Raw genomic sequence first — 12,747 nt, 5'->3', positions numbered from 1 at the left:
GTGCCGGAAGCTGAAATTTTGCCTGGGCACGAAGGGGGTTTATGTACCCAGTAAGCAAGTGGTTACCTTTTATTTGCATACAATGAGTGTCAGACTAATGCTGAGAATGAACTAACAGTTTTATGTAAACCTTTGCCAGAAATAGAAAATAGTTTTTTCTTGGTATTCTTTATAGGACAAAGAATAATAATCTGAAACCACTGCCACCTTCTGGAGAATTGGGCAAAGACAAAACTGAAGGACAGCCTGGTATACCCCATCCACTCCCAGCCTGCCTCAGTTGAAGTAGTTGTAAAGTCAGAGTAGGATTACTGCCAGCCCCTCTTATACCAAGGTATACTACACAGTGTAAATGTATGTTTAAAATAATGCCAATTGATTCCTTTTTTCTCTTTCGTTCATAGACGGACACAGCATCCTTTGACCTTAGGGTTATGTTCCTCCTACCAGGAGATTTTAGGCAGAATTCTTACAGCACCCAAGGTGTTAAAACTTTCCTTCATGCCGCTCCTCCCAGGGGGCGTGGCTCCCCCAGGCATAACCCACACCCTGCTTCAGCAGCTTCAGTTTGTTTCTGCCTAACCGTCAGGAGAGTCAGGCTCTCTCTGGAGTCCTGGACTCTGGAGTTTTTTCTTGCAAATTTTTTTGCATTTTGCGAGTTTTTTCTCGCTTTTTTATTTTATTTTTATTTTGAATCCTGCGATTCTTCTATCAACAGCCGACTGGGTGACAGGCTGGGTCCTCGACCCTTGTAGTCCCCCCAGGTTCGGCCTTCGAGCGTGTGCCGGCCCTCAGCTCCGCTTTGGGACGTCCACGACGGGCCCCGTTGCTCCAGGGGCGGCCGGGGAACTTCGGTTCTAGGGCACACATATGACCGGTCTCTATGGCTTTGTCACAGTGTGTCTGGCCGACAGCCATGCCGTTCGCGGACGTTGGTTCTGTCTGGGATACCTCCAGCCGGGTAGTCGCAGGACAGGTAAGTAGTGGCCCCTTACTCAGGTAAGTGGTCTGGCTGGAATGTTTTCCCTTGGGAGGTCGACTGAGGGTTTTCCCCTGCTTTCCTCTCTCCCTTATTCCTCTCCCTCCTTCCCCCTTTGGGTGACGGCTGTGCAGGGGGTTTTTTTCTCTGGGGCTCATATTTTTTTCACTCGGGTATGGCTGGGGCTGTTCTGTGTCACTGCAGGGGACTGTGGTGGACATTCTGGGCATTTTTGTGTGTGCTGTGTACTGTTTTGGTGTACTGTCATTTTTGGGTACACTGTCTTTTTAAAACTGCGCAACGGCGGCCATTTTGCCGGAGCCGCGCTTGTATTATTCGGCGGCCATTTTCTTGTGGCCGGCGCCGTTTTCAGCACTAGTTCGGCCTCTAGTGGCCGTTTCGGTGGGGAAAAAAGACCGCGAATCATCTGAGGGGACAGACGCAGCGCTGCAGCTTCTCCTCAGCACACACTTGTCCTTCACAGACCGCGCTGTACCAGGGGGGTGGTGAGTCTCAGGGGGCCCCAGACTGTGCTCTAGCGGCCGGGAGGTGACCTGTGGGGGACTTTTTTCCTGCCATTGGCAGTGGGGGTGACACGGCAGCTGCAATATGGAGCCTGAATCAGGCCCCTCATTCCTCACAATGCCGGAATTAACCCTTAGCGCCCCTCCCCCTGCCACATCTGTTGAATCGGTGTCGGCTGTCCTGGAGTCTTTTCTCACCAGGTTTGAAGCTGCCAGTGCTCGGTTGGGGGGTAAAAAAGCGCCCCCCCCCCCGGAGGCTGTTTCTGGGGATATCTCTGACGCAGAATCTGATAACGCTGTTGCTGCTTCTGGTTCTGTCATGTCAGAGGATGCGGGCTTAACCCACATGGACAGCGAGGATGACTCTGCTGCGGAGTCTGCTGACAAGGAATTTGTTGGAGCTCTTATAACTGCGGTACGTGAGACTCTTCATTTAGAGGATGTGGCGGAGACACCAGCGGTGTCAGTCCCTTTTGGATTCCGCAAACCACCGCGTACCGCTAAGGTATTCCCTTGTGTTCCTTATTTGGACAATTTGTTGCATAAGGAATGGGATACACCGCAAAAGGCTTTTACTGTTCCTAAAAGCTTTGCTACCCGTTACCCCCTGGAGGAGGACTTTTTAAAAAAGTGGGTCACTCCTCCGTCGGTGGACCCTCCTGTGTCCAGACTGAGTAAGGCTACTACGTTGCCTGTGGAGGGGGCTCCTGCTTTCAAGGACCCCGCTGATAGGAGAGTGGAGGCCGTGGCCCGCTCCCTGTTCTCGGTGGTGGGTTCGGCGGTAAGGCCGGCTCTGGCCGGCGCCCTGGTTGCTCAGACGCTAACCGAAAGGGCGAAGCTCCTGCTGCAGGATCTGGAGGTCCAGGGTGCTTCCGAGTCCTCTAGGGACCTGGCTGAGCAGTTGATTCAGGGTCAGAAGTTTCTCTGTGAGGCGGCTATGGATTCGATTCCTTTGCTTTCCAGGGCTTCTGTCTACGCAGTGGTTCTGCGCCGCCTTATATGGCTGAAGTGCTGGTCGGCTGACCAGTCCTCAAAAAAGGCCTTGGTGGATTTGCCCTTTAAAGGCGGACGGCTCTTTGGGGCATCCCTGGATGACATCATTAAGGATGCCACTGGAGGCAAGAGCACCTTGCTCCCTCAGTCGGGGAAGGGTAAGGAACATCGCCGCAAGCAAGGTCCTACTTTTACTACCCCTAAGCGTTTTTTTCGTGCGCCCAGCGCGGCTGGAAAAGGTCCGCAGGGGGCAAAAGCCCCTGCTGCCGGGCGTAAGCGCCCCTGGTTTAACAAACCAAACAAGCCTGCGGAAAAGCCTGCTTCCGCATGAAGGTCTGCCCCCGCCCGGGTCTTGGGTGGGGGGACGGCTTCACGACTTCGCGGATCGGTGGAACTCTCTTCTGACCGACCGTTGGGTTTGCGAGGTGGTCGCCTCGGGGTACAAGATAGAGTTCCTCTCTTGTCCCCCAAACAGATTTTTTCCATCCAACCTCCAGCTTCCTCCGGATCGTCGGCTAGCCCTGTCCGGGGCTGTCCAGGATCTTCTGGACAGAGGGGTGGTTGTGCCGGTTCCCTCGCTGGAACGGTTTCGGGGGTTCTACTCCAATCTGTTCGTGGTTCCCAAGAAGGGAGGGGTTCGCCCTGTCCTGGACCTAAAGGCCCTCAACTCCTTTGTCAAGGTGCAGCGATTCAGGATGGAGTCGGTCCGTTCTATCATAGCGGCCCTCCACCAGGGGGACTTCATGGCGTCCTTGGACATCATGGACGCATACCTGCATGTCCCCGTTTGCACAAGCCACCAAAGGTGTCTGCGTTTTGCGATCGGGGAGGACCACTATCAATTCGTGGCCCTCCCGTTCGGGCTGGCGTCGGCACCACGGGTGTTCACCAAGGTGCTCGCCCCGATCCTGGCCTTGCTAAGGCAGCGAGGGATCGCTATCGTGGGATACCTGGACGACCTTCTCCTGAGAGCTTCTTCAAGCTCAGAGTTAGAGGAGGACGTGTCCATCACGTGTCGGACTCTGCAGGAGTTCGGCTGGCTTCTGAATCTCAAAAAATCAGTGTTGGTTCCGTCCCAGAGGCTGGAACACCTGGGGCTGGTTTTGGATTCGGGGGAGGCAAAAGTGTTCCTCCCATCGGAAAAACTGCGGACTCTGCAATCTGCAGTGAGACAGTTGTCGACCCAGAAGTGGTCGTCTCTTCGCTTCTGCATGCGGGTTCTGGGTCTGATGGTGGCCTCCTTCGAGGCGGTTCCGTATGCCCAATTCCACACCAGGGTACTACAGAAGGAGATTCTGTCACGATGGGACAGGGTCCCATCTTCTCTGGATCGCCAGATTCGGTTGAGCCATCTGGCCAAGTCTTCCCTGGCATGGTGGCTGACGTCTCCGGTTCTTCGGTCCGGGAAGTCTTTTTTTCTTCCGTGCCGCTGGACAGTGGTCACGACGGATGCCAGCCTCTTCGGCTGGGGGGGCGTCTGGGGCACCCAGTCAGCCCAGGGGCGTTGGACTCAGGAGGAGTCCCGCCTGCCGATCAATATCCTGGAGCTCCGAGCGATCAAGCTGTGCCTTGTCAGGTGGTCCCTGGAGCTGCAGGGCCGTCCTGTCAGGATCCAGTCCGACAACGCCACGGCCGTGGCGTACGTCAATCATCAGGGCGGCACAAGGAGCTCGGCCGCGGCGACGGAGGTCGCTCACATACTTCGGTGGGCCGAAAGGTCCGTTCCGGCCCTGTCAGCGGTATACATTCCGGGGGTTCAGAATTGGCAAGCCGACTTCCTAAGTCGCACGACTCTGGATCAAGGGGAGTGGTCTCTCCACCCGGAGGTTTTTCAAATCCTGTGTCAAAAATGGGGCACTCCAGACGTGGACCTTCTGGCGTCCCGTCTCAATCGGAAGGTACCACGGTTTGTGGCCAGGTCAAGGGACCCGTGGGCAGACGCGTCAGACGCGTTAGTGGCTCCCTGGGGTCAGCATCACCTGATTTACGCCTTCCCTCCTCTAAGGCTCCTACCCCGCCTGCTGCGCAGGGTGGAAGCCGAAGGGATTCCAACGATCCTGATCGCCCCAGATTGGCCGCGTCGCTCTTGGTACGCGGACCTGGTACGTCTGGTGGCAGACGCCCCCTGGCGCCTGCCTCTGAGGGAAGATCTCCTGTCTCAGGGCCTGATCTTCCATCCTGCTTTACGGTCACTGGCTTTAACGGCGTGGCTGTTGAGAACCAGGTACTGAAGGACCGGGGCCTGTCGGGCCCGGTAATCTCTACCATGATACGTGCACGGAAGTCCACTTCTCGAAAAATTTATCATCGTACATGGAAAGCGTACATCTCTATGTGTGAGGAGATGAAGTGGCACCCCCGTACTTACGTGGTGTCCCGGATCCTGCTGTTCCTACAGCGGGGAGTGGACCAGGCTCTTGCCTTGAGCACGATCAAGAGTCAGATTTCTGCTCTGGCTGTTTATTTTCAGCGTCCCGTGGCAGCGCACTCTTTGGTTCGCACGTTTGTGCAGGGGGTCCGGCATGTGGCCCCCCGGTGCGCCCTCCGCTACCTTCTTGGGACTTGAACTTGGTCCTCTCGGCGCTTCAGCGTGCCCCCTTTGAGGACATTCGGGAGATCCCCTTGCTGACTTTGTCGCAGAAGGTGGTCTTTCTGGTAGCTATTACCTCTATCAGACGAGTGTCTGAACTGGCGGCCTTGTCTTGCAAGGCCCCCTACTTGGTCATCCATCAGGATAAGGCGGTGCTGCGCCCGCGACCTTCTTTTCTTCCGAAGGTCGTTTCGGCCTTTCACATTAACGAGGACATTGTTGTTCCATCATTATGTCCTCAGCCGAAGAACCCGAAGGAAGCCGTTTTACATTCTCTGGATGTGGTTCGGGCCCTTCGAGTTTACTTGTCGGCGACAGCTCCGTTCCGGAAGTCGGACTCGCTGTTCGTGTCTGTGTCCGGTCCCAGTAAGGGCCTGGCAGTCTCGTCGGCCACCATTTCCAGGTGGATCCGACAGGTTGTGCTTCAGGCCTACGCCCTGAAGGGGCGGGCGCCTCCCTTTCGGGTCACGGCGCATTCGACCAGGGCGATTGGAGCCTCCTGGGCTTTCCGACACCAAGCCTCTGTGTTACAGGTGTGTAAGGCTGCGACCTGGTCGTCGGTCCACACTTTTTCAAAGTTTTATAAGGTGGATGTGAGTGCATCTTCTGATGCCTCATTCGGCCGCAGGGTGTTACAGGCGGCAGTTTAAGGTTGGAGTTCCTCCGTTGAGTAACTCCGGTTTTGTTTGGGGTGTAACCTGTTGTTTGCTGCGTTATTTTTCCCACCCCTCGTTTTTTTTTTTACACTGCTTGGGGACGTCCCTAAGGTCAAAGGATGCTGTGTCCGTCTATGAACGAAAGAGAAAAAAGGATTTTTGTACTCACCGTAAAATCCATTTCTCTGAGTTCATAGACGGACACAGCACCCACCCCTCCTTGGTTTGTACTGCTTGTTACGAACTGAAGCTGCTGAAGCAGGGTGTGGGTTATGCCTGGGGGAGCCACGCCCCCTGGGAGGAGCGGCATGAAGGAAAGTTTTAACACCTTGGGTGCTGTAAGAATTCTGCCTAAAATCTCCTGGTAGGAGGAACATAACCCTAAGGTCAAAGGATGCTGTGTCCGTCTATGAACTCAGAGAAATGGATTTTACGGTGAGTACAAAAATCCTTTTTTTTCACATAGCCTCTGTGCGGTCACGGTACCCTCAGCCCCCCCCCCCCCCCATCACCAACTGCAGCCGGGAGGTCACGGCACCACTGATCTCTGCCCCGACCCCTGTAGCCCTTAGATCGGGGGAGGAGAGCGGCAGGAGGTCATGTGACTGCCCAGAGGCATTCTGAAAGACTTGACTAACCTGGATCGATCTTGCCAAAGGTCACGAGCCTGGGCTCTCTGAAAATGCCTTGCCTGCACTTGCTTTTATGGCATGTTTTGGCAGCCAATTTCTGATTGGACTGTGCAGCCATATAGTGATTCAGCGAGAACCTAAATCTTCAGAAATCGGCACTAGAACTGTCTCATTGCTTTGAGTATCCAGGCCTGATATTGGGCACAGCCCTTGCCAAGGTTTTCCTTATTTTGGGCAAGCTTCTGCCTCTGCTCCCACTTTTGGACTCTGCAGTTCAGGAGGCATAGGACCCTCTGTTTTTGCATGAGTGTTTTGGTTTTATTGGTGTCCCCCTTCAAGGCAGTTCCATATGCCCAATTTTACTCCACAACATTGCAACTCAACTTTTCTGGCAGCATGGAACTGGAGGGTCTAGTCTCTGTATCCTCCTGCACGCTTAACCAGCAAGACCAGGCTTGCCTTGGTGTGGTGGATCATGATTGTATCCCTGGAACCGGGAAAATCTTTCCTTTTTATGTTTTGAAAGGTGCTCATACTACAGTGATTTCCAGTTTCTACAGGGATCACATAGATATGGCTCATGCATGCATACGTACATTGGTCCAAGCTGCAGACGCCACAGTGCTTTATTGAACAAGGGCTCGGGTAAGTAAAAGGTAAAAGGGGATGTGGGGAGAGTGGTACTGATGACTAAACATATTATATTATTAATCCGTTCTTTGTAAAAAAAAAAAAAATGTTTCGGCTTTATAATCCATTTTAATCCTTTTCTTGGAGTACATAACAGGACAACAATCTGTCTACTCTGTTCTTACAGTTTTATGATCCACTCCTTTCATGGCTTGCTACTAAATTGAGGCAAGGTGCAAGTGGGCATGGGTATACTGGACTGTCTTTACTCCTCTGCTTTTCTAGTGTTCAATACTGAAGCTGGCTGTATAAAGTAGTGTTTCTATTGCATACTATCCTTTATCCCAGAATGTACTCCCAAGATGAGGATTTGGCAGGTAGGACAAAAATGTTTTTTATTTTGGCTTTTGAGTGGCAGCATACTAAATGAAAAGAATGAAATGCTAAAACCATTTACAAGAGTTCCCATACTACTGGCCTTCCTTTGTGTTGCATTCTTCGTTAAAGGAAAAACGAGAGAAAATGGCAACAATTTTGCCATAGTGATTAATTAAGCTAAAGGTGTGCAAGTTGAAACCAACCATTCTATCGGACCTGGGAGATTTATTTTAGGTTGAGTGCCCATGGACTTTGACCTATGGACCAGTGTTTAGGCATTGGTACCATCAACAATTAAGGGCTCTGCATTGGCTAGCCTGGTCCAGAGACCTCCTGGAGTCCAACTTTCTGATTAAGATCTTTGTCCAGGGTGTCACTTACATAGATCCCTTATCAAAAACCCCTCTGTTCCCATAGGTTTGAACCTAGTCCTGGAGTTTCTTTCAAGGTCTACCTTAGAGGCAGTCAAGAACATGCCTCTTTTTTATTTATTTTTCCCTGACCAAGTGGCTTTCCTTGTGACTATCACCTCTAAACTTTAAATGGATCTCCTAGTATCTTAAGCATCAACTACTTTTTCGGTAAAATGCTTTCTAAAATTACTTTTTTGAACTTTCCTCCTGCTAGTTTTAGGTCATGTCCCTGTGTTCTTCCTCCTGAGCCTTGTTCCCCTTCTTAATGTATTTAAAGATTTCAGTGTGAGTTCTATCATTTTTAATAAACTGCCCACTAGATGGCGCTTTTCGCTTTTACACACACATGACCGGTGGGGGAAATTGCATACGATTCTTTACAGTGCAATTTGCGCCCATTAATTTTGTATTGACGCAAATTGCACCGCAAAGTATCGGTACCAGAGACATTTTCACGAGTACTCATGAAAATGCTTGGTATTGGCACCAATGCATGCCCAGTGTCCAACATCAGTTCACCAGAAAAACATTTTCTTTTGTTGCCTGGCTGTGTTCTATATTGTCTGTGTCTATCTTTTAGCCACAGCTTTATTCAGAAAGATTGACTCCCTGTCATCCTGGAGGGTTACGGGGGAGCATGTCACCCTCTAATATAATTTCTAGGTGGGTACATCAGACCAATGTCCAAGTATATAGTCTGAGTTGACTTGTATCAGGAGCATGGTGAGCAACAAGAACACTTGCCAGTGGTCAATGGTCTAGATTGGGCTAGTGTCCATCAGAGGTTATCCCCCAGCAGCAAGCCATATCTTTAGTTAGTTACTATCTGATGCTGTCTACTGGGAGGCTATTTAACCCCCACCTCTGAAACCAGAAAAGCCTGGCCATAAATGTTTACAGTTTTTTTCTTATTACATTTCCCTTCAACTATGTAGTGCAAGGGCCTGTCTGATTGCATACAAATTGAAAGTGTTTAGGTTTGACCTCATATTATTTGGTTTGGTAAATCCTAAAGGGAAATTTTATATAATGTAGCAGTGTGACCATGCCCCTATTCTTGCTATCTGTTCTACCTCTACCTTGACCTGCTATTCCCTTTACCATTCTGCCCCCTTGCCTGACCTCGCTTTGACCTACTTCCCCTTTCCTGATTTTTTTAGATTTTTTGTACATGGTTTGTCATTTGCTTAAAGAGAAACTGCAGTCTGCTCACATAATTAGTAATAAAAACATCTTTGCTATTCTGAATCTTCCCTCCAACCACGTTGCATATTATTTTGTTTATTTATATATATATATATATATATATATACTGTGATTTTTGTACCTGCCAAATATGCTGCTAAAAGCTCCCTCCACTATGTCTGGCTGCAGCCATTTTAACTGTGTGGGCAGCTGACGCTACTGCCTGTTCACTTCCTGTATTTACCCAGAGTCACACCTCCAGGGGCCTGCTGACTGAGACCACAAAATTCAGTGAAGCGTGGAGGGAAGGCTGCAAGGAAGACCAGAAAGGGATTCCCTGGCTTCCAGATGAACTGCCAGAAATCTGAGGTTGTAGTACCACAGCTTGGGGTCATGTATGACATCTGCTTCTGATTTCTGGGATTTGGGGAGCACATTGTGACCCAAATTAGAGGGACTCTTGATGTTATTTATCATGGTGGAATGTGCCTTTGGTGTCCAAAGTCTGTATATATTTGGCTGATTGGTCAATTGTTGCCCTTCATGTTGAATTTTTTTTTCCAGAATAAATGGAGATTTAATTTAAGTTAAATACTTGTCTATTGTGTTTTTTTCTGGTGAATAGCCATCAAACATGTCAGAAATACAATGTGTAATTAACAAAGGACACAACCTCCTCGAGGGGGGGTGGGGGCATTGTTGTGATAACTTGAGAAAAAAAATACCCGAAATTAAAAAAAAACAATGTGGAATACAAAAAATTTGTTTTGGAGATCTGGCTTATTTAAAAAAAATAAAAAAAAATAAAGGATTATTCATGAGATCACAAGCAAAAAATAAAATAAGTCAGTGTGGGAGAACTCTAAGTCCCCTTTCACACTTATACGACTTGTCTCACGATTTTGTACTGCAAAAATCGTATGACAAGTCATTCTCAATGATTTTCAATGAACACCATTCATACTGGCACGACTTTAAGTAGTGCCAACTTCAAAGTAGTCCCTGCACTACTTTGGTCCAACTTCCATGCGACTTTATGTCCATAGACCCCAATAATAAACCCTCAAGTAGCATGCAAATGGTACCTGAATAATATAGACACGATTTCAGTACAAGTTTGTAAGCACAAGCAGCTTTTTAACCCTTGTCCCACCCAATCCTTTCAGCATAGAAGCCCCTCTCAAGCACATTTTTCCACCACACATTCACTTCCTGGTTATTCCCTCAGGGACAATGTGCTCCAAACAGGTAAAAAAAAGAGACGTCCTCGATAATGACCAAATCATTCGATTTATCCGTGAGTGCCCAGCTATTTATGATTTGTGTGACCCAAACTACAAAGACAATATCCCACTGACCACCAATGAAGGGGACATTCTTCCCACTGACTACCAATGAAGGGAACATTCTTCTCACTGACCACCAATTTAAGGAGCATTCTTCCTACTGACCACCAATGTAAGGGACATCCTACCCACTGACCACCAATGTAAGGGACATTCTTCCCACTGACCACCAATGTAAGGGACATTCTTCCCACTGACCACCAATGTTGGGAGCATTCTTCCCACTGACCGCCAATGTAAGGGACATTCTTCCCACTGACCGCCAATGTAAGGGACATTCTTCCCACTGATCACCAATGTAAGGAACATTCTTCCCACTGATCACCAATGTAAGGGACATTCTTCCCACTGATCACCAATGTAAGGGACATCCTTCCCACTGACCACCAATGTAAGGAGCATTCTTCTCATTCTTCATCATAGAGGACCCAAAATTGACCCCTATCTTTACGATTGGCAATGATGGGATGTACCCAATATCAACGTCTTCTCCGCCTCCGCCTCTCCTCCTCTTCTTCCTCATGCACTGCTACTGCCGCAGCAGCAATGACAACTGCGGTGGTAGGAAAAGGAATTGCCTCACACCATGTATTTTTTTATTGGTTAATGCCAAAGTTGTGGCAAAGTCGAAGTTGTACTGATCCAAAATCGCGGTAAAATCGCACGACTTTGAAGTCGTATAAATGTGACAGGGGCCTAAATACCATCAGCAAAACAACGGCGATTTAGTTCGCATGTGTTGCGCTTTACAAGTTTCTCACTCACTCAACGTCTTTATTCTAGCAATAGAACGAAGAAAAAAATGCGCTGCAATAAACAAGGCACTAATTTGAAAAATGTAGAATGTGCCATCTCCATAACGAAAGCTAGTTTAACCAGAACGAGCGCTCCCGTCTGAGCATGCGTGGATTTTTAACCAATGGTCGTGCCTACTAACGATCAATTTTGTCCTATCGGTTAGGAATCCATCGGTTAAATTTAAAACAAGTTGGCTTTTTTTTAACCGATGGTTAAATAACCGATGGCGCCCACAAACGATCGGTTTTGACCAATGAAAACGGTCCATCAGACCATTCTGATCGGTTTAACCGATCGTGTGTACGCAGCATTAGGCTGGCCATACATGATCGGATTTCAAAATTATTTTCTTTCGAAAATTTGTGCGTTTTGTGATCCAATGGTACCACCATTGATTTCGAAATTTAACCACCTAAGCCTTCAATTTCACCTCATGTTGCTACAGAAAATTATTTTTGTGGCTGGGAATCCTTTTCTTTCCGGGAATTTTCTTTTCTTGCGCATTTCTTTTTCGATTACATTTCTCGGACAAAATCGTTTGTATTTCAAAAAATTTCCAACATGTCCGATTATTAAAATTCAATGGCCGCACAAAAATCGGTTGTTGCTGCAGCCCCACTAATGGTGCAAAATACGATCGAAAATTCTTGGATAAGATTTTCAAAAGAAAATGATTTCGAAATTTGGCCCATGTATGGCCTTAGAGGCAGATTAGGTCAGCAAAATTACAACCAAACTATATAATTTAGATCAACCTGGTTAGAAGTTAATGCTCCTTATACATTTTGGGCCTACGTGGATCATTTTGAATAACAAAACCGTTTGAAAAGTTCAATTTAAAGAAAACCTGTACTTAGCAAATGACAGTCTCTGTATTTCTAACTTCTGAAAATACTAGTTGTCCATCCCAAAGAGGACATTTTACTATGCTCCTTTTGCCCATTGCTCCCTTATTCTCCAGCAAAAGGGCCACTATTGCCCTCTATAATAGGGTGACCAGATGTCCCCGATTTCCAGGGACAGTCCCTGGATTGAGGACACTGTCCCCAGAGCCTGTCTGTCCCCAGATTTGTCCCTGGATTGCAGGGCAGGTGCTGAGGCAGAGGAAGGGTGGTCCACCCCGAGTGCCACACATCTGAACGTGGTAGAATGGTGACTAGCATTCAGAGGGAGACTTGGAGGAATTTCAGTGCAGAGGGCTGGAGCGGCGGAGTTCGGAAGCCAGCCGAGAGCTGAATTGCCGGGTGCTATCACAAAGTCCCACATCCTGGTATGGTTCCTTTGACAGACAGCACACTTGTCCAATGCCGACACGTGTGCTATCTATCATAGGTGGGAGCCGAACCACCTGCATTCTTAATGTAATGCACTCCTGAGCCCTGCATTCGTTATGTAGTGCACTCCTGAGCCCTGCATTCGTTATGTAGTGCACTCCTGAGCCCTGCATTCGTTATGTAGTGCACTCCTGAGCCCTGCATTCGTTATGTAGTGCACTCTTGAGCCCTGCATTCGTTATGTAGTGCACTCCTGAGCCCTGCATTCGTTATGTAGTGCACTCCTGAGCCCTGCATTCGTTATGTAGTGCACTCCTGAGCCCTGCATTCGTTATGTAGTGCACTCTTG

The sequence above is a fragment of the Rana temporaria genome, chromosome 2 (genome assembly GCF_905171775.1).
Source record: "Rana temporaria chromosome 2, aRanTem1.1, whole genome shotgun sequence".
NCBI lineage: Eukaryota > Metazoa > Chordata > Amphibia > Anura > Ranidae > Rana > Rana temporaria.
The sequence above is the reverse complement of the archived record's forward strand: the minus strand, read 5'-3'. Positions refer to the sequence as shown.